Here is a 22,721-nt window from a genome sequence, read left to right on the forward strand (position 1 = left end):
CTTTTTTCCTGCTCCAGCCACTGACCACATGCATATTTCGGGCCAATTAGGAAACAGCTGCATACCTATCAGTGAGTTGATGTAATGACTTTATACAGCATGGCCTTGGGCGGTGCTGGACCTCTCGGAGCCCTTCTTCCCCTAACAATAGTCAGCAGAAACAGTGACAATCACATAGCATTTTACTTTGTCAGGATGCTTGAAATTCTTTATGTGGGCTACCTATTTAATCCACGCAGTAACACAAACAATTGCGTTGCTAAGGTTCCCATTTTGCACAGGGAGAAACCAAAGCTCAGAGAGGGTAGGTAACTGGCCCAAGGCCACACAGCTAATAGATAGTGCAACTAGGACTGAATCAGGCAGCGTGATTCCAAAGCCCACACCCATGCCCACTCAGCCGCATTATTTCTTAATTCCAGGAAGATGTGCTTCAGGCAGGAGTTCCGGTGCTTGTTATACTGTACGATTATGTTGTTCATTCACTTTATTTGTTGTTTGTTAGCCGATAAGGTCCATGAAGGCAGGGAATGGCTGTTTTGTTCACCGCTGGGCCCTCAGAGCCTATACTGTCCTTGGCCCACTGGAGAGGTCTAATATGTATTTGGGGCTGACTGACTAGCTATGGATCAGGTTACGGAGCCTATTTTATATTTTGCCGATTATACTAGCAAGAAAAGTCAGTGAAGACAGGCTTTTCTTTGGATCTGGGTTTCTCAGGGTGTGAGCTCTCTGGGCTCCGTGGAGAGGCCTCTGGTGAGATTTAGCAGAGCTGTTCCTTTCTTTGCTCTTGCTCTCATTTCCTGTAGCACCCACTCATGCTTTGATTTATATATTCAATAGGTATTTAATACACATCTTTATGACATGCCAGATACTGTCCCAGGCAGAGCAGTGAATAAGACAGATAAAACCTCCACCCCATGTGGAGCTTGCAATCCAATGGAGCAGACAAACGATAAGCAAGCAACAAAGAAGTCACATAACAGCATATGCACAATGGAATAGATGCTCAGGAAGGAGAATACAATGTGTCAGGAAGAGAGGGAGAATTTTAGATAGGTGGCCAGTAAAAGCCTCACTGAGAAGGTGATATTTGACAAAATACCAGAAGGAAGGAAGGAGGGAAGGAAGGAAGGGAGGGAGGGAGGAAGGAAGGAAGGAGGCAAGGCCTACAAATACTGAAGGAAGGAGGTTTCCAGGCAGCAAGAGCAAATGTCCTGGGGAAAAATCTTGCTGGATGTTAGAAGAATGATGGAGAGGTCAGAGGTTAAAGGGATATGAGTGAGAGGAAAGTGATGGGAGATAGTTCAAGAAACAACCACAGGCAGGCTGTGTAAGGTTGTCTAGGTCTAAATGATGACCCTGGCCTTTATTCTGAGTGATGTGGGAGACCACTGGAGGATTTTGGCAGACAAAGGACATATCTGACTTGCCTGTTGTTCCTTAATGTTACCCATATGTATATCTATCTCCCCCTCTCTATCCCAAGGTTGGGACCGTGTATATATTCCCAACGTGGAGCACAGTCTCTGGTATATGGCAGATGTTTCAATGCCTTGCTATCAAATAAATAAGCACACAAAAACATAAAACAGAATGAAACAACCTAAATCAGGGTGCAAATAGAGGCCCAGGAGAAGGACAGATACATTTAAACTTGAGGAAAGAGGGATGCTTTATGTGGAAGGTAGCTTTTCATCTAGGCCTGGAAGAATGGGAGGCTTTTCCTAGGTTGAGAGAAAGGAAAAAGTATATTAGACTGAGCAAGGGACAGGAGCAAAGGTTTGGAGTCATAAGCATGCTGGGCAAATTGAGAAAGTAGATAAATGTTTCTGGAGCACAGGGTGAGAAGAGGCTCACAGCAGGATGGGAGGCCAGAATTATAGACTTGGGCCAGATCCTGGAATGATTGCATGTCCAGCTAACAAGCTTGGATTTTGGGCTGCAGGCAATGGGGAGCCATGGCAGGATTTTACAAGTGTGTGTGTCCATCTTGGAGGGTGGGATTCAGCCCATTAGGTTTTGGCTGTTAACTCAGCCATGGTTTATAGCCAAAGCAGGCAGCAGGCCATGCCAAGACTGGTGTTGGGGCAGACAGTGCCATGATGTCATGCTATAGATTGTGCAGGCTATATGTGTAGAAATACTGTCATGTGCAGAAGGAAGGAGTCCATCTGCGTGTCCCCCTGTCATTGAGCAATGAAAAATGTAGCGGTTTACTCAGGAATGTTCCATAGGTGCCTGTGTCCAGTCCAGTACCATCTATGATTTCATTATGCTGCTCATCCACACTGCCTGCCCTTATGTAAGATCGATCAGCTACGAGGCTCCTGGGGTTATTTAATTTCTTCCCCTGTGCCGGAGGACGCTGTTGGAGTCTACGTGACCTGCTCTGCCCAGTGCATAGTGCATTGCTCCAAAGCTATCTAGTTCCGAAGCAAGGGGTCAGTCATGACGATTTAGGCATTTCTTTTAGAAGGAGGAGCTGAGGCTTCTACTTCTCACCCAGGAGGGGCATGCAAAGGCACCATCCGATAGGTCAGGCATTGAATTATTCCAGCCTCTAACTATTGTGGCAGAGGTGCTGCTGCTGGTGGGGAAATGGCCTTCTGGGAAGCCCTTTTATTTTTATTTTTTAATTAAGAAAAACTTTTTAATGTTTATTTTTGGGAAAGAGCATGAGTGTTGGAGGGGCAGAGAGAGGGAGACACAGAATCTGAAGCAAGCTCCAGGCTCTCAGCTGTCAACACAGAGCCAAATATGGGGCTCGAACTCACAAACTGTGAGATCATGACCTGAGCAGAAGTCGGATGCTTAACCAACTGAGCCACCCAGGCACCCCTGGGAAGCTCTTTTAAAATGGAGACAGAAGTCCAGTGGAGTTGAGAGTTGTCAGCCATTCCTTTGAGGGAATGGGTTTGTTCACTCCAACTAACTTTTTGCCCCAACTAAGTTTCTCCAGGTTAACTGCAAAGGTTCCTTGCTCCCCACATAGGGTTCCCATCAGTAACCATCCCTGCACAGCATACTTAGGTTTCTGGAACCCACAAAACACGGGAGCAGAAGAGCACATAGTTTTCAAGGCTGGGAATGGCGGAGCTGGGGCAGGGGCAGGAATGGTGTGGCTCAGAGAAATCCAGTATCAAACTTTCAGGGAATTTGGGGGTGGGGGTGGAGGGAGAAACTTCTACCAGTAATTCTCAGTTTCCTTTCCACTGCATTGAGTGAAAGAAAAGCAGTCGTCCTCTGCTGAGAAATAGCTGGTTTGCCACAGTGGAAGGGAGGTGGGCCCCAGGGACTTCATGAACTTGCCATGTGCAGAAAACCATCTGACAAGCAGAATTCTATGTGGAATGACACACTTGGATGAGTCCAATCAGAGTCCAGGTCGTCAACTGTAGCCTCCTTCACAGTGCCGTTAGGAATAACCACTCTCTCACTCTCTCAGGGTCCCCTGGTAGTCCAGCCTCATTATGTACAGCTGGCCTTTCCTTATTAGCTCCTTCCAGGCAACCAGTAGAACTCTCATCATGGATTCAGACTATGAAAATTAGTTTCGAAGAGGCACATGCACCCCAGGTGCACATGCACCTATCAACAATAGCCAAAGTATGGAAAGAGCCCAAATATCCATCGATGGATGAATGGATAAAGAAGATGTGGTAAATATATATAATGGAGTATTCCTTGGCAATCATAACAAATAAAATTTTGCCATTTGCAACTACGTGGATGGAACTGGAGGGTATTATGCTAAGTGAAATTAGTCAGAGAAAGACAAAAATTATATGACTTCACTCATATGAGGACTTTAAGATACAAAACAGATGAACATAAGGGTAGGGAAGCAAAAATAATATAAAAAACAGGGAGGAGGACAAAAACATATTTAAATGTGGAGAACAAACAGAGCATTACTGGAGGGGTTGTGGGAGGGGGGATGGGCTAAATGGGTAAGAGTATTAAGGAATCTACTCCTGAAATCATTGTTGCACTATATGCTAACTAACTTGGATGTAAGTTTAAAAAAGAAATTAAATAATAAAAAAAAAGAAAATTAGCTAAAAGTATTTGGTAATGGATACAGCCAAATGTGGGCATGTGAGATGGATTGAGAATGGGTCTCTGACTATTCTCCACTCTCAGAAAGAAAGCATTGTTTTGATTTCTATTCTTCTGTAAGGGTTAATGGATGACTGTCAAGATCCATGATAGGCTTTTTTTTTTTTTTTAACATTTATTTATTTTTGAGACAGAGAGAGACAAAGCATGAACGGGGGAGGGGCAGAGAGAGAGGGAGACACAGAATCGGAAGCAGGCTCCAGGCTCTGGGCCATCAGCCCAGAGCCTGACGTGGGGCTCGAACTCACGGACTGCGAGATTGTGACCTGAGCCGAAGTCGGACGCTCAACCAACTGAGCCACCCAGGTGCCCCCATGATAGGCTTTTAAAATGCTTATAACCTTTGACCTAAGAATCTGATATCTAGGAATGTCTCCAAAGAAATTAGAGATACCACAAATATTTAAAATAAGAATATTTATTATCACAGTACTATTTATAGTAGTAAAAAAACATTAAAAATTGATATTTCAGGGGCATCTGGGTGGCTCAGTCAGTTAAGTGTCTAATTCTTGATTTCTGCTCAAGTCATGATCTCACAGTTTGGTTCATGGCATCAAGCCCCATGTTGGGCTCTGTGCTGACAGTGTGGGGCCTTGCTTGGGATTCTCTCTCTCCTTCTCTCTGTGCCCCTCCCCTTCTCGTGCTTTCTCTCTCTCTGAAAATGAATGAACGTTAAAAAATAAAACTAATAAAAAATTGCTATTTCAGAATATTTGCTGGCATAACATATTCCCAATTTTTAAAACTTTCAGAAATTATGAAATATTTGATACAGAAAATTAGAGCAAATAAAACAAATATCTATATACACTCCAGCCACATTTAATAAATGTTGACATTTTGCCATATTTACTTAAGAACGTTTTAAGAAATAACAGGTTAGACTCCTCCCTTCATTACTTCCCCAGAGGGGACTCTTTTTCTGAAATTGGTACATACCTTCTCATCCAGAAATTATTTTACTATATATATCTCCATAAAAATATAAAGCCCATGTTTCATAATTTATAAAAATTGCAATATCCTGTAATGTGCAATTTCACGTACCACAATTAAGATTTACCCATTTTGATGAAATAGATGAGATGGTTTTTTATTGCTCTAGGTAGTGTTCCAACTACACAAATATATTTACTCAACTGTTTTCATTGAGTTATACCAATTCTAAGAGTTATCTCTAAGTGAACATACCCATCTAATTAGCCCCCAGGTCAAGAAATAGCATTGCCTGTACCCCAGAAACTCTCCATGCCCACTTCCAACAACTATGAGCTTTTTTTCCCTCTTCCAAAGTAGCCACTCTCCTATTTCTAATAACATCACCTGGCCTGTTTTTGAACATTATATAAAAGGAAGCATGGTGTTTTACATTTGCCAATCAGTTCATTTGTTAATCATGTGGTTTGGATCTTCTCTTTTCTTACTGATGTTTTGGGTCTGTTATTAGCTATTGAGAGAGATGTATCAAACTCACTCTGAGTGTGGATTTTTTGTATCTCTTTTTAATTCTGTCAAAGTTTGCCTTAAATATTTTAAAGCTATGTTATTGCATGCATATGGCTTTAGAATTGTGGTCAATGTCTGGTGAATTGACTCCTTTCTAATTAAATAAATCTTTACCTGGTAATGTTTTTGCTGTAAAGTCTACTTTCTCTGCTATTAGAATAGCTATCCTACCTTTCATCTGCTTAGTGCTTGCATATCTTTTCCACTCTTTTATTTACTTCCTTTCTGTGTACTCATATTTAAAGAGTATTTCTCGTAAGCAGTAGATAGGTGTCTTTTAAAAATCCATTTTTACATTTTTAGTACCTTTGTATTTGCATTAACCTATTTATATTTAGTAATCTGCCCATTTACATGTAAGGTAATTACTGAGATACTTGGGTTCTTATCTACCATTTGCTATATTTGCTGTCTATTTGACCTGTTTTATATTCCTTTTTCTCTCCTTGTATACTATCTTTTTGAGTAAGTAAATATTTAAAAAAAATTTTTTTTAATGTTTATTTATTTCTGAGACACAGAGAGACAGAGCATGAGTCGGGGAGGGGCAGAGAGAGAGGGACACAGAATCCGAAGCAGGCTCCAGGCTCTGAGCTGCCAGCACAGAGCCCGACGCAGGGCTCGAACTCACAGACTGCAAGATCATGACCTGAGCCGAAGTCAGAAGCTCAACCGACTGAGCCACCCAGGCGCCCCTTGAGCAAGTAAATATTGAGTATTTCATTTCCACCCCCCCCCCATTAACTTGGTGATTATACATTCTTTTACTGTTCTTGTAGTAATTAGGCTAGAAATGTATATCCTTGACTTACAGTCTAACAGAAACTATTATTTTCACCGCATCCCTAATAATGCTAGACCTTATTTTATCTTTATTCACTTTCCTCCTTTTATGTCATTGTCTTCATGCATTTCAATTCTACATCTATGTTAAACTCCATAATATGTTAATATTATTTTGTTTCATAAAGTCAACACTCATTTATGTTTTCCTACATTTTTACCTTTTCTGTTATTCTTTCCTTCATACATTTCTGTATTTTCATCTGGGATCATCTTTCTTTTGCTTGAATAAATTCCTTTTAGATTTCTTTTAAGGCAGGCCCAATGGTAATGAATTCTCCATTTTTATTTGTTGAAAAATGTCTTTATGTTGCTGTCATTTTTGAGAAATAGTTTTGGTGTGTGTAGATCTCTGGGTTGGCAGTTAATTTCATTTAGCACTTGGAGGATAGCGTTCCATTGTCTTGTGGCTTCCATCATCTCTGTGGGAAGTCAGATATAGATCTTATTGTTGCTCCTTTGAAGGTAATGTGTCTGATGCTTTTAAGATTTTTCCCTCTTTTGTTTTCAGCAGTTTTCCTGCAGTGCACCTAGGAATGATTTTACTTATGGGATTCAAATATGTTCTTGAACCTGTGAGTTGATATCCTTTATCAGTTCTTGGCCATTATCTTTTCAAAAACAATTTCTTCTTTTTTTTTTCTTCACTGGACTATGTTTTCATGTATGTTAACTCTTCTGACCATAGCTCCGAGTGGTTTATCCTCTTTTGTACATTTTCCATTTAAAAATTTATCTTTTGTGGATTTTTTCTATTGATGTGTCTTTATGTTCATAATCTCAACCTCCTCTAAATTGCTGTTAAAAAGTCCATTGAGTTCTTCATGTCAGATACTGAGTTCATAATTTCAAATATTGTATTTTTTAGTTCTAGAATTTCTATTTGATTCTATTAAAACAATAGATTCTAGTTCTTAGGTGAAATTCTTTATCCTTTCATTTATTTTCCCCATCCTCCTTTCAGTTTCCTTAAAGGCACTCATCATATTTATTTTATGGTTTTTGTTGGTTAACTCCAGTATCTGGGTAACTGTAGGTCTGTTTCTCTCATTTGTTTTATTAATGATTTTTGGTGCTATGGTCCTACTTCTTGGCATGCTTTATAATTTTTTATTGAACTCTGGACTGTTACATGTAACACTGTTTAGAGACCCCAGAAGCTGTTACCAACATTAGGAAGAGTTTGCCCTTTCCTCTCTTAGGAAAGGGCAGAGTGGGAGCTGGTCCACCCAGGGACTAGACTGAGTCACCAGTCAAGGCTGTTGCTGTGGTTTGGTAAGGCTCTGTCTGCCCCTGGTTTGCTCTTGGCCCTGGGGCTTAGACCTCCAAGGTTTCCAATTGAGTCTCCAGAATGTTCACTGGGGCCCTTTTTCCCAAACTCTAATCTTTGTCTCTAGCTCCATAAAACTGCCTGAAATTCTCTGCCGGGAATTTTAACCTTTTGCCTTGTGCAGTTATAGAATTTGGCAAATGTATTGTGGCAAAAAATCAGACATATTTTTAGGGTCCTCAGGTCTCCAGTTTTTGTCACTTAAACTCCATGAGACTTCTGAATCAGTGACCTGCAACCTGGGAAAAATATTCTCAGCTTTTTCCTGTCCACAGAATTGACAAAGACCCCTGGAGAAGCAGCACCTGCAGGTCAGCCACTTCCCTCCCTGGAGTCGTATCCTGTGTAGTTCTTACTGGCCCACAGGCTCTATGATGTCTTTAAACAAGATGTTTGCATTTTATCTGCTTTTCTAATTGCACTCTGTGGGGCATCGGTCTGCCACAGCTTTCCATCCTACCTGGTAGTGAAAGTCCTCCAGGCCCCATTACCATATACATGTTTCTGAATGCTACACATTTTGTTTTGAAAAATTATAGAGATAATTTGAGGTTCTGGGTGTTGTTATCTTCCTCCAGAGGGGATATGGGCTTGCTGCTGGCTGTTAGTTCATCTGGGAGTAGGTCACTTTGATTCCCTCAAGAACTGATATGATTCAAAGCTGGGCTTCCGTCTTCATCATCAGAGCGTAGCCCTTTGGGGTCCTCTCTGAATTCCTGGGGTGTTTACCAAGCTCTTTCCTTCCTAGTGGACTTGGACTCCATTCTGGTTATACTGATCCCACAAGACTGCTGAAAGCTCATTCGTTTAACCGCCTCTCTGTCACTGCTTTTGCTTACAGACTAGCTATTGTATTGAGGGGGTAAAGAGGCCCCAAATTCTGGGCTCCTTTCTCTTGATTTCCTTTCTCTTTCAGATGACTGCAGACAAAATTTCTCTGCCTTGATCATCATTCACAAGCCTTCAGAGTTTGTTATATGCTTCCAGCTTTTCTAGTTCCCAGTGGGAGAGTTGGTCCAAGCCCAACCCTATCAATCAGTAATGGAAATGGAACTCTCAACGAGATATATATATTTTAAGTGGAAAAGAAAAGCAATTTTCAAAACAGTATGTGCTGTGTGGTGCTACCTTTGTTAAGAATAAAAGTATGTGATTAGGTATATATGTAGAAAGACAGAGGGATATAGGTCAAGTCATTAATGATAGTTCTCTCCAGATGACTGGTTTATAGATGATTTCGTATTGTCTCTATGCTTTTCTGTATGTTCCAAATTTTCTATGATAAATGAACTCTTTCATATTTAAAAAAATAGCAATTTTAGAGAAAAGCAATGGCCAGAAAGCAGTAGGCAGAGGAAGGAGAACACTAGAGGAAAAAATGACACCCCAGAATCACGGAGGAAGGAATGTGGGACCCCAGAGAGATTGCAAGATAGCATTTCAAAGCTGAGAGGAACTTAGCTCATCTTATTTAAACCCCTCTTGTACAGGTGAGGAAACTGAGGCCCATGAGACAGCATGGCCTGCCATCTAGTTGGAGACAGCAATGGTCAGGCAGCTGGGTCTGCCTGAAAGGCACAAGCTCTTTCCAGAGGACCTTGTCAAATAAACGTGGGCTGCCAAAGTGATAGATGGCTCTCCCTGCTGGCCGGGACCGCAGCCTGAAAGGAAGTCAGCCTGGCTCAGCTGGACCTCCTCAGGCAGAGGAATCACCAGGGCTGTTGGTGGGAGGCTCTGTTACCTTTCCCCTGGCTTTGGTTTTGCTGGGGAGTGGTTAGCTTCACAGTGGATGGCCTTGTCTACAAGACACATTTCTGAGCTTTGTATTCAGAAGCTTCCTGGGTCTACCCAGATCTCCCTGCCCCACATACTTTTCTGACCTCTTGTACACCTTCTCTAGACTCCCTTGGCCCTATTCTGGCCATCCCATGCTGTGTAGTGGACTTACTGTCCTCAAATATGTTTGTGTCCTTGCTCACATGGCCCCCTACCAAGAGCCTCTTTCCCATTCCCCCTCTGTTACCCTCATTCCACTTGCCCTTCCAGGTTTAGCTCCCATCATGAACTTTTGCAGCTAGTGGAGCCTGTTCCTCTCATTTGGAAAGGATTCTGTAGCATTTCTTTTGATAATTGTCAGGTCTCCTTATTGAGACTGTTTCTGGAAGTTTCTGGAAGGTGAGGACCTATTCTCCAAATCCTGGCATCCTCCCTGGCTCAAAAGGCAGGGTCTTGTATGAGGTGGGCACTCCATAAATACTCGTGGAGCAAGGGGTGAACAGTTTGAAAGAAATGTGTTTGTGAGAGGCTGGGGAAAATCTAGAAGGAACTGACAAAGAATTTTGATGAGCAGCCAGGAAAGGGGCAGGCAGTACAGAGCTCATTATTGGAGCCTGGCAAAGGCTTTCTGCTGGCTTTTCTTTCTTCCCTTGATTCTGGTGTCGGCTTCAGAAAGACATGAGTGGACCCAGAGTCGGGAGGGAACAAACATTGAAAGGAGAAAAATGAGTTGTACTGTTTGAGGTAAAGATGATTTAAAGAGGAAGCAATGTAATAGGGATGCAGGTCTGGAGAGGTGGGGAGACCACCTGTAAAGGCATGTGCTCCTGCAGTTTGAACACATTTTCTCAGGGGTGGGGTATGCTGGCCTCATGAACAAAGAACTGGAATATGAGTTTGGGCAGAGAACAAACAGAATGTGAGTTTTGGTGTCAAATAATAATGATAAGCCAATGTGTTTGGGAGTTTGGGAGAGGGATACTTCCAGTTCTTTTGCAGAGGGAACCTTACCAAGGGAACTATTATATCGATCTGAAGCCAGAGTATCTCAGGTTTTTGATGGCTTACCTTAGGTACTTGAGCAGAGGCGTGTAATTGAATGGGGAGCCTAGGAGATTTACAAACCAAAGACGTCTGAATGAGAGACTTGAAGTTCATAAATTTTGGGGTCTCTTCTTTGGAGCACAGAGTTTTTTGGGGGGAGAGGGTTTGTAGTCTATCTATCATATTAGAACTAGCTGATGTAACAATCAAATGTCAGACTGTAGCACAGGAAAGAAGTGAGAGGGGGAATCTTGTTTTCACCTTGCCTGGGGGATTTGGACAGATGCTCAGAGGCTACGCTCAAAGGAGTTAGCTTTCAGAAAACTAGTCATGCAACATAAACTAATTCAATAAATTGTTGGGGATGTAGAAGAACATTCAGTTTTCATGGTGTTTGCAAACAAATGAGGTCCCTGTGGGTTTTGGAAGTGGCTTTTCAAGGGTACCCAAAGGGTTCCATTTTGGTGATATGTTTGGGGAGGGTGAGGGAAGAGGCACTAGGGCAGGATGAACTTTACTTATGATAGAAGTAGCATAATCTAAAAGGGGCTGATAATTTGATCCCAATTCAAATAATCCCAGCCACAGGGCTTGAATTTCACCATAAGGCATGCACTCCATTCCATCGCCCCCACTTTACTTGAGTGAGGCTTACAGAATCCCTTTCCCATCACTTTACCTGGAAAGAGGAAAGGTAGGAACAGAAGATAAAAATTCCACCCACATGACTTCTTTTGCCTCAAGAGCAACCTTGGGTGTGGTTTGTTTTCAGAGAGGCCTCATTTGTAGCTGCCTGCCTGGTCTCAAATCCCAACTCTGCAGCTTACAGCTTACTAGCTGGGGGACTTGGGTCCAGTTAGTTGTCTTCTCTGTGCTCTGATTTCCCCACCTGTAAAATGAAAATAAGAATAGTATCTACTTCACAGGGTTGTTGTGAGGCTTAGAGGAGCTGAAGCATGTAAGACACTTACAGCAGTTCCTGGAGCCCAGTGAGTGCTTGGCAAATGTTTCTATCATTATTCTCATCAGCTCTCAGAATGGTGGCACCTGCTGGTCTAAGGGACTTGCCCATCTTGCTCCCAGCCAGGTGTGAAGGTGCCCATGGCTGAGGCTGTGAGAGGAGGCCAACGGTCCTCAGTTCTCCAATTCTCAACTGCAAAATGTCTTTGAAACATCCCTTGGCCCTTATAATGGAAAATTACTATGGGAACATGGGGTAAGGAGGCAGAACAGGGAAGGAAAATCAAGCAAGCCAATAGGTTATAGGATAAGGGAAACTGGACTAGGTACTTTTAAAAGAAGTTTCCTTGGAACAAAAGCTTGCACATCTAATTTGGTCATCAGTTAATCAGGGGGTTGTTGAACTTCTACCTCTCTTCATGGCTCGTTCTATAACCCTGTGGTTAAGATCTTGGCAGTGCTGGATGTTATAGAGGCAGTGTTGCTTTAAAAAGGTGGCACAAACTGAGTATGGCACAAACGGAAGACAAATGCTTCCGACAGTGCAAACCTTGGTTCTGTTGTTCCTTGATGAGCACCTGGTCCAAGTGAACAAATAGGATGGGCTGCAACTCCAGGCTGGTCCAGTGCCACTGATGATGATACCAGCACTCTAGCCAGTGACCAGCACAGCTTGGAATGTCTGCTGAAATTGGCATCCTGTGGAGACCTTCCCCAGATCCTGTGGCTTCAAGCTCACAGCATGCATGTATGTGTGTAGTAGGTGTGGGGGAAGGTACTGTAATTGTCAAGTTTGAATATAACTCCCTTGCCCCTCCCTTCACTGGGTCCTAACTTCCCCTTCCCTCTCCTGCCCATGCTCCTTTTTGTTTAGATGCCCTGCTGGTTTCTCTTTTTGGAGGTGGCTGGTGCAGACCCACTGAAGCAGTGTCTCAGGTGGCTTTTGTCTTCTCCAGGGGAAGGGTGGGTGGGGCTGGGCTCTTTGCTTGAAGAGGAAAAAGATGAGGGTGTGCTGGGGAAACAGGTGATACAGAAATGGTGAAGTGGTATGGAAGATGGAGGAGTTAAATGTTAAGGGGTGGGTAGAAAATGTACCAAGATATTTTGAGGGCTAAATTTGTTCTGGAAGTTAAATGCATAGAATGTGATGAATCAGAACAAGAGCCACTTAAGACTTGTAAAGCCGTTGGGTTGCCCAGGCAATACGCAGACGTTTTGTGGATGATTTGTTATTAGCAGTAAACATTTACATAGCACTTCACCTCCTCAAATATTCATCCATAAACCCTGGAGTGTTAGTGATGGCCAGGAAACCAAGACCCAGGGAGGACAAGTGATTTGCTCAAGGTCACAAAACTAGTTTGCTGCAGAACTGACAGAAGATCCCAGGTCTCCATGCATCATGCTGCTACTTGCAAGGGACTTTCACTTTGCTTGGTTTGTTTGCCTTTGAACACCTGGTGAGGGGTATCAAAGCTGATTGGTCACAGCCTTCAGGTACAGAACTAGAGAGGTGGGAAGGGGCGTGATCCACACTGACCAACCAAGAGGCTACACTTGGCCTTTCAGCTTCAAAACCTCCTGCCTGGGTCCTCAATGCCTGGAGCCTCATGTCATGCATTTGCCTGCTCATCCACCAGTGTCCTCTCTCTTGGAGAATGGCCCCACTGACCATCCAGTTGCCTGAGCAATTTGGGTTTTCTCTTTTGCTCACTGTCACCCACACTGTGTTTAATCAATCACCAAGACCTTTTGATTCCATGTGCTTAATATTTTTTGAATCTCCCCATTTCTTTCCATCCCCATTCTGGCCACCTGTCTACCATATTGGCCTAGTAATTAGCTCCCTGCACACCCACTTTTTTTATTCTTTCATATCCATTCCCCTACTTCCCAAAACTTTTTCAGGTCTCTCTCCTGCTGAAAACCCTGACAAGGCTCCCAACAGCCTCAGGATAAAGCCCAGAAACCTTAATACAAAACCCCTGCTATCTCTCAATCTATCTAGACTCATCCACTGCTCTGCCTTACATTCTACCCCAGGTTCCAGAATGAACTTGTGTTCCCTGAGCTCGTCCTGCTGTGGATATTTTGGCAAGAGGGCCAGAAGGAGACAGACAAAGATCATAGAAATGAGTAGGGGGAGAGAGAGGAAGCCTTAGAACCTGGGTCTGGGCTGTACTGAACCATTTGCCCTCATTGAAGCACTGCCTTTGTATGGGATATTCTCAACCTACAGAGCATTGCTGTCAGACTCAAAGGTGGGTAGGATCTATCAAAGCAAGACTGCAAACTCAAAGCCTTTTCTCTCCAGACAGTATATCTTCATTGGTGAGCAAGGCACAATCACCCTAAGAGGCTTGACGTTTCTTACTAAGTGACAATGAGCTAGCCACTTAAAGTCATGAGGCTGTGAGTCTTGGTTTCCTCATTTGTGAAGTGGGGATGACAGCTGTCCTACAGTGTAGATGTCTTTTTTCTTTGGCTATACAGCATACGAACTACCTTCTTGTTTTGGGAAATCCTCTACTGTGTGAGCCTCTGTGCAAAAGAAGGTATGCCCTTACTGGGAAACTAAAAAAGCCATATTCTGTGACCAGCCTGTGACAACGAGGGAGAGATGCTCCTGTCCAGGTATTTGCACCTTGAGAATAATGTGAATACTGTGGCACAGCTGAGAATCATTCCAGTAGAGGCGGTGGAGTAACAATGACACTAACCATGGAGGTGGCCTTGGAGGGTCCAGATGGGACTCTCCTTGCAACTCACCTTTATCCTCTGTCTTTTAGTCAATGCTGGCAGCTGCCTGATCTCCTCTCAGTGAATTCCATTCATGTTCATAGGCCAATTCATTTCTGGTGATGGAACCGTGGCTTCACTCAAAACCTCACCTACTTCACAGCATGGCCAGGATAAAGCAGGACTGTGGTTGGGACTTCAGAGCAGGTAGAGTTTGTCTTAGTTGTGGGGGGAGGTGGTGGAGGGTCTAGGTCTGGGATAATAGGGCCTACTGCACCCATGCTTTAAAAAAAAGGTTGACAATTTGACAATAAATTTCATATTTTAAAAAAAAGGTTGAAGTTACAATGGTCAAAACCATATTAAATACCAGGCATATCATTGTGGGGATGAGATATTGTGAATAAGCTTTGTAAAGGACAAGGAACATCTAAGACATTCTCCTCATCTTACCAGTAGAGAGCCCTCCCACTCCTCCTCCATGATGTCTTAAATTTAACTTAAAAACATAATTGTTCAAGAAAGATGGAGAAAGGCATAGGTCCATTTCGATAGACTGTTAGCACGGAGGAACAGACATTTATTTTCTGCAACCAGTCTCGCAGGATGTAGAGTCCAGTTTTGGCAGCCTGTGGTGTCATTTTCTCTGGTTGGAAAGACACCCTTGCAAACTGTGGGTCTAGGCTTCTTTTGGCCATGGAAACCTTAGAAGCTGCCTGCTAACGTCTGGGCTTCACTTGAAGGGACACCCCTCCTCCTCAATTACTTGATCTCCAACACTCCCCACCCTGCCCAGAAAGTATCCCTGAGCTCACATCTGTTCCATCCGCTCCTTGGTTCTCAGAAAGCAGGAGCCAGTGCAGCGGGAGGCCAGGCTCTAGGCAATCTTTCATGTTAACTGGTCTGAGCTGGATGTGAAAGGTGTGGCAGTTTCATACCCCCATTGCCCAAAAGCTGTTTCCTCCACTTTGGAAAACATTCCAAAGCACAAGAGCCTGAAACAGGCACCTGGGGACAGAAAGGATGTGCTATTGGGTCCTCACCCATGGGACCCATCCCCCCTTTAACTGCCATCTCTGCAAAGGAGGCACTTGGAAGGCACCATACTTAATTATAGCGTTTAATTCCACCCCCCCCCCACCCCCCAGCGTTTGAAAGAGCAAGTTGTCAGGCAGGCTTATGTGAAAGCAGAGCCATTACCGTCACAAAGAACTAAGTGCAATAACCAAGCGGACCCAGACCAAAGTTGCTGCAGAGAGGAGTTTGCACACTCTCTCTCTGCCTCTGCAGGCAAATACCACCAATTGCTAGCCTGCTGTTGGGGTGGTTGCTTGCTCAGGGCAATGTGCTGTCCCTCCTTTGTGCTTTCTCTGCCAATTCCAAGAGTCTTCAGGGGCTTTAGGGGCCAAGGGCTAGGTGAGGCTATGAGGAGCCGCGGTCTGAGCTGTGGCTCTGGAGTTATGGAGCAGCACACAGCCAGCACTCCCTTTAGCTCCTGGGGTCATGGTTTCCTCACCTGTAAAATAAGGGAGGGAGGCTCAATGATTGCCAAGCTCATTTCTAACTAGCTTTTCTTTGGTGGCTCTGTATTTCCCCCAAGCCTCTGAGGTGTCAGAAGCTGGGCTGAGAGGTTCAGGGGTTAGGGCCACAATCATTCTCTTGCTGATCATCCATTACAATGGGCAAAAGCTGCTGTCCCCTATGGATCAGTGGACAAATGTCCCACTGCCTCAAGGGGAATGCCTCCCTGGAATTGCATGGGTTTGTCTTGGTAAGAAACAAGGAAAGCTGGAGGAACAGGTCCCTGGTTGTCCTACCTGGAAATTAACTGGCCACCTACTATCATCTCAAACCAGAGTGATGGGAGGATCGGGGCAAAGTCACACTGACCATGGATCCCAGACACCAGACCATCAAAATGCAAAGCAGCAAAGGAAGGCAATTTGATGGCTTAAAAAAAGAAATACAGCAGAAATAAAAACTCTAGAAGCTGTTCCAAAAATATGTCATTTTAACCAAATAAGTTTGTTTGATTGAATTTAAAGGAAGTTAATATGAAAGTTCATATGTTTCCTTCCAAGCAAAAAGCAAGATGATATAAAGCATGTTGTTGGTGCCAGACAGACAGTAGATGTGAAGGGGGAGGGAAGTCATGGCCATATTTGCCTGAGATCTGGTAGCTCACCTTTCACATTCATCCATCCTCTCAAACTGCATTAATCACCTCCACCCCCCACCCCCACCATCCTTGTTACCTTTATGTAGGTTGAGAAAAAGCTAAAGAAAAAGCATTGCTTTTGTTGACCATTCAACACCTGTTGGAGTGAATCAGACCATGGACTTGCAGGGAAATGTGTGCCTGTTGAGATTTTCCAGTTCAGTCACCTCTTGTGGATGCTTGTACTACACTGTCCACCATCCCTGCCAAAGGGCAATGAGCTGAGGTCTATTGCCCTCCACTTCTGCAAGCAGGACTTTTCACCTTGGCCAGACAATCCTTCTTTGCAGAGAACAGGAATCTGCCACGCGGTCACATTTCTCTAAAGTCATGGAAAACAAATATTTCTCTGCAATGACACCTTCATCCATCCACTTGCTCCAGAAGTCAGGCTGATTCTTCTTGTATCATCTGGACATCAGGTTGTGTAATGCTCCTCGTAGGAGCCTCTAAAATCCATGTCTACCTCACCATCCCCACGTTGGTGCAGATTTTTCCCTTCTCTCACCAGGACCATGACAGTAGCCTTCCTCTCCCTGGGTTCTGGCCTTCACTGGTACCAGTGGTCCTTGGGCAAAATTGTGGTGGAGAGAGCATGGGTTTTGGAATCAGACAGAGACCTGTGTTTAAATCTGGGTGTTGCCACTTAGCTGGGTAGCCTCAGCCAAGTTAGTTTTTCTGTGCCTTATTTATGGATCTCTAAAATGAAAATAATATTGATTTCAGATTATTCTTACGGAGTTTGAGTGGGATAACATTTTTTAAAATGCCCACTAGGAAGTCATAAGTAATTACCCAATAAACATTAGGTCCCTTTCCCTTACCCCCCTCCCCACCCTTTTGAAATTTGTCAAGTGACATGGTTTTAAGTCATTTCATTGCACTGGTTGACATTATCTAAACTTTTCCAGTTTTGCACAAAGAACTAACCATGGTATAATATACACGAGGCAGGATAGAACATTCATTCATCCTTCCACCCATCCACCTAATATTTCCAGAGCAATTACTAGGACTCAGGCACTGTAATACACATGGAAAAACACAGAAACAAAAGACAAGGAGTTTATAGCCTCGTGGGGCAGACAATCTAACATAACATCAGAAGTACTGGAAAGTGGTAAGTCCAGATGGTGTCCTGGAGCATGAGGGAAGAGCTCCTAGCCAGGAACAAGGGTGGTGCAGGGAAAGTGTTCTGGAAGTGGGGCTGTCTGGCTTTTGAGGGATGAAATGAGTCAGAGAGACTTGAGGCCTTTAAGAATACCCAGTCCTGCAAGGCCTTGTGTGCCGTGCCAAGGAATTTAGATTTGATTTTAAAACCAGTGGGTGGCCTTAAACAGAGGACTGACATAGATTTTTGTTCTAGAAATATCTCTTTGCCTGCATGTCAGAGAATGGGTTGGGAGAATGTAAGACTGGACACAGAGGGACAAGTTGGGAAGTCACAGCAATTGTTCAGCTTGACAAGGATGGGGTTCTGATCACAGCAGTGACAGAGGGCAGGGAGAGAGGGGCCGATGTCAGAGAGAGCATGAAGGTGGAATTGCTAGCTCTTGGTGACCATTTAAATGTGTGGCTTATGGAAGAGCAAAGACTCAGAAAGTCTCCAGAAGGCAGAGGCTTCTGAATCTGGGTGGCAAATGATGTCATTAACCATGGTGAGCCACTTTAGAGGTCAGGATCAAAGAATCAGAGAGGGGTAAGGCTGAGTTTGGGATTTGGAGAACACTTCTATTTAATGGTTGGTAGGGGAGAGCAGACTGGAGAGGATTAAAAACCACCAGTGAGTGGTGTCCCAGAGATCAAGGAAAGGTCAAGCTTTAAGAAGTAGAGGTACATAGTATCAAAGGCTGCAGCAAGATTAGGGCTGAAACATGTTAAATGATCATAATCAAGGTCACCAATGATATTGGCAAGAACCATTTCCCTGGGCAGTCTGAGCCAACAGTCGTGTAGTAAATAGGGGTGAGTGAGTGGGGAAATTTGCAGTCTACTTTATCAAGAAGCTTGTTTCTTGGGAGAAAGTGAGGCATGAGGCCGCACACAGGGGAGCTCACTGCGGTGGGGGCAGAGGCAGGAGGCTCGAGTATATCGATGTTCTTGGGGAGGAACCAGAAGAAATTAGAGTGAGCAGTAGGTTGCTGGCTGGCAGCAATAAGGAGGGGTAGAGAATGCTCGTGGCAGGTTGTGTGAGCATTAAAGGAGAAGGAATTTTTACATAAGGTCAGAGGAGTCTGGAATGGGCTGTAGAGTTTAAAGAATGCAGAAGCTTCCTTCACAGGCTGTGGGGTTGGTGTCCCTAGCATGGGTCCCAAGGGATGTGCCATCCTCTAGGTTACAGAGAAGTCTCCCAATTGAAGCAGAAGGCCCAAGTTGAAGGGGCCTTTGGACAAAGGCCTAATATAGCTGAGATGATGGTGGTAGCAGAGGTGGCAGGGATGTTTGTGGTAGGCCCCACTACCAGATTAGGTTCCTGTTTTTCCTTTGGTTTCACTTTTCATCTTGAAGTAAGCAAAAGACAACCCATCATCACTCCAGTTTGTTGAGATGCTTTTGGACTGTGATTCTGTCATCCAACATATTGGCTGACCTCAGAGTAAGACCTGCTCTCATGGACCTTACCATCTTGGTGCAGAATCTTATTGGTGCAGAATGGAAAGACTTTGAAGTAACCATTCAAACCAATGTACGGTGCAGCCCAGGGGAAAGATGGAAATAAGGTCAGAATGCAGAGGAAGTGACATACATCTGTACCTAATCCTAAGAAAATGGGGAACACTTGAGATTCCTGAAAGACCTGGTGGAGGGAGGAAGAAAGGGTTGGAGAGAGGGAAACTGCTCAGGGGGTTGAGGGGCTGGGAGTGGGGTGAGAAAGGCTCTTCTGACAAAGGGTCTGCAGGGCTCAGGGCCTACTGGGCCTTCCATTCTAGGCTCTAGATTGCTCATATGATTCTAATTCATTTCTAATTCCAGGAAAGAATTCTTGTTTTTCATTTTGTTTTGTTTAAAGTGATGCAGCCATGAAGTAAGGTGGTGAAAGCATGGAAATGGATCAGAAATAGAGCAGGGACACTGAATCAGCAGATGGGAAGAAACCATTCCACTCCCAGAAGAAATGGTCAAGCAGGACAGATGCTGGCTCCCTGTCCAAAACCAACCTGGAGATGCTGGAGAAGCCAGGGGGAGGTGAGTGGCTCCAAGAAATTCTGGGGAGACATTAGAAACTTAGATGTCAGTTGGGGGAGAAGTTGGAAAGGATGGTTAGAAAGGAGGTAGGTCAGACGCCACTGATAGGAGGGAAGGAGACTTTTCAGATGAGTCACATTATCTCCCGATTGTTGTCCTGGTTGGATCATTGCCTTCTGCTTTGCCATGAGGTGTGAAAATGGCACACCCCACCCTGTGCCAGCCAGAAGAGGGAGGCTACCATTAGGACAGAGATACACCAGATTTAGGCTGGTGTGAAGGTAAAAGATAAAGGTGGTTGTTAAATCCCTCCTGAGAGTAGCCTTCTCCCCTCCTCAGCCATAGAGGGGAGTGGGCTAGGCAATCAGCCAAGGAAAGAATCAACTCTTGGAAAGTGCTTAGCTGGGAGATTTCTTTAGGAGAAGGGTCTCCTGGCTGGGTTGGGAAGGAGCAATCTGAGTCCAGACTGTCCTGCTGGAAGCTCTGAGCCTTGAGGCAAGGCTTTCCTCCCTCCAGTGTACTAGGAGAAACACAAACTAGAACCCATGATCCCACTTCTTCCCTGAGTTTATATCACTTGCCTAAATAGTTAGTTGATAGTCTTAAGGAAATATTAACTTCCAGGGAAAATTATCAGATGTCCAAAGAGAGTAATCACTAGAGCGAAATGTTTAACCCACTGAATACACTCTGCTGGAGTGAGCGAAATCAGTACAGCAAGTGAACACAAATTTAAAATAAACATTATATATTCAAGGAAATATAAGAGGATGTTGTAAGCCTGAAGTAGAAACAAGCAGTTAGGAAGAACTGGACAATTTATTTCGAATGCTGGACAATATAGGCACAAATATAAAAATTAATAAATCACCATAAGACATATCAATGGTGAAAATTAAGAATATCAAAACTTTCAGAGAGAAAAAAAACCTATAAAAAATGAGAATCAAATTGACATCCATCCTCTCAATAGGAGCACTAGTTTCAAGAAGAAGACAGAATAATATTTTCAAAGTATTGAAAGGAACTTAGAATATAGAGGTCAAGCCATAGCAATTAATACTGTAACAATAGAAGATGCCAACATGGTTGGGTAGATGCAGAGAGACTGTTCTCTGACCATAGTGCCATGAAATTGAAAAATTACTAGTAAAGATGTAGCTTAAAAAAACTCTGGAAATAATTCCTATTTAAAGATGAATCCATATAAAAAATACAAAATAGTGATGAACAATAATGAAAACACTGTGACTTGAAATTTGAGAGACATAACTAAAGCAATACTTAGAGGAAAATGTGTAGCTTAAAAAAAATACATTTATTACCCAACCATAAAGACTGAAAACATATGAGTCAAGCATTCAATTCAGGTATTTAGAAAAGAAGCAACAGATTTGTACAAGATACAAATAATATAAAAAATAATAATGTTGAAATAGAGAACAGTAACAATAAAAATGATTAACAAATCTAAAGCTCATTCTCTGTAAAGCAAATCTCTGGCAAAAATAACTAAAAATAAATGACATGTAAACAAAATGAAGGCTTAGAAAGGGAAAATAACTGCCTAAGCAATGGATTAAAATATCAAAAAGAATATTGTGAATTAGAAAGCCAAAATTTAGAAAACCTAAATGAATTGGGGCACCTGGGTGGCTCAGTTGGTTAAGCATCTGACTGGCTCACGTCATGATCTCACTCTCTTGAGTTCGAGCCCTGCATCTGGCTCTATGCTGCCAGCTCAGAGACTAGAGCCTGCTTCAGATTCTGTGTCTCCCTCTCTTTCTGTGCTTCCCCTGTTCATACTCTCTCTCTCTCTCTCTCTTAAAAATAAATAAACATTAAAAAATAAAACAAAACCTAAATGACTTGGATGTTTTGTGAATTATACACACACACAACATATATATATATATATATATATATATATATATACACACACACACACACATATATGCATACACACATACATACATATATGCTTACATTTACATAAGAAATGCCAAATTTGAAATATAGCCACTGAAGAATTGCAAAGTTAATTGAAACCATCCCTATCACCCATAAGAAAAGAATACACAGTTTTATAGACAAAGAACCAAGAATCTCTCTTATACAAGTTGTTTCAGAAAATTGAACAAGGGAGAACTCCATCCGATTTACTTTTATGATGCTAGTATATACCCTTGGCTTTGAGGTCAGGTAAGTACAATAAAATTAAAGAAAGTCATGGTCCTATGTCATTTGGATTCCCTAATTAAACATTAACTCACTCAATCCAACAGTGTATTAAAAATGATAATGGACAAGTACATTTATTCCAAAAATGCAAAGATGACTAAAACTCATAAAGGCCCTCAAAGTAAATGGCCATAAAACTAGAAGTAGAAATTGTTTGATAAAGGCTATCTACCAAGAATTTATGGCAGACATATATATTAACAGAGAAACTTAATTATTTGGAAATATGGAACAAGACAAGATGCCTACAAAAACATTGTTACCATTCAGTTTACTACTGGGGATCCTGGCTAATGTGAAAACACATGAAAAATGAATAAAAAGAATAAAGATAGAGAGGGACAAAAAGTCATTTGCAGATGTTCTGATAAATTACCTGGGAAACTCAAAAGAATCAAGAGACAAACCATTAGAACTAATAATAGATGTCAGCAGAGTTATTGGATATGAGGCCAACTTCTAAAAATCAATAGTGTCTTTTTATAACCAACTGGAATACTGGATAGGAAAAGATATTTTCAGAGGCAACAAAAATTTTGAAGTACCTAGGAAAGTGTCTAACAAAGAATGTATAAGACCTTTGAGGACAAAAATTTTAAATTTTGTTAAAGATCATTATAAGACTTAGGTAACTCGAGAGGTATACCGTGTTTGTGACTTAATATGAAAATGTAAACTCTTTGCAAATGAATCCATAAATCCAATGAAATTACAGCAAGAATGAAGAGAGAATTTTGGGACTAGCTTAAC

At 42.8% G+C, this 22,721-nt stretch overlaps 1 long non-coding RNA gene across 1 annotated transcript; it reads right to left on the reverse strand.

Moving 5' to 3' along the window:
• Positions 1-4,749: 4,749 nt before the first annotated feature.
• Positions 4,750-19,460, reverse strand: LOC122240278. Its single transcript, XR_006219754.1, has 3 exons — positions 14,357-19,460; positions 11,307-11,516; positions 4,750-4,783 (listed from the first exon to the last, which is right to left on the reverse strand). It is a non-coding gene; the product is annotated as an uncharacterized LOC122240278 (long non-coding RNA).
• Between the last annotated feature and the right edge of the window lie 3,261 nt (positions 19,461-22,721).

This window comes from Panthera tigris, chromosome B4, assembly GCF_018350195.1.
Source record: "Panthera tigris isolate Pti1 chromosome B4, P.tigris_Pti1_mat1.1, whole genome shotgun sequence".
Taxonomy (NCBI): domain Eukaryota; kingdom Metazoa; phylum Chordata; class Mammalia; order Carnivora; family Felidae; genus Panthera; species Panthera tigris.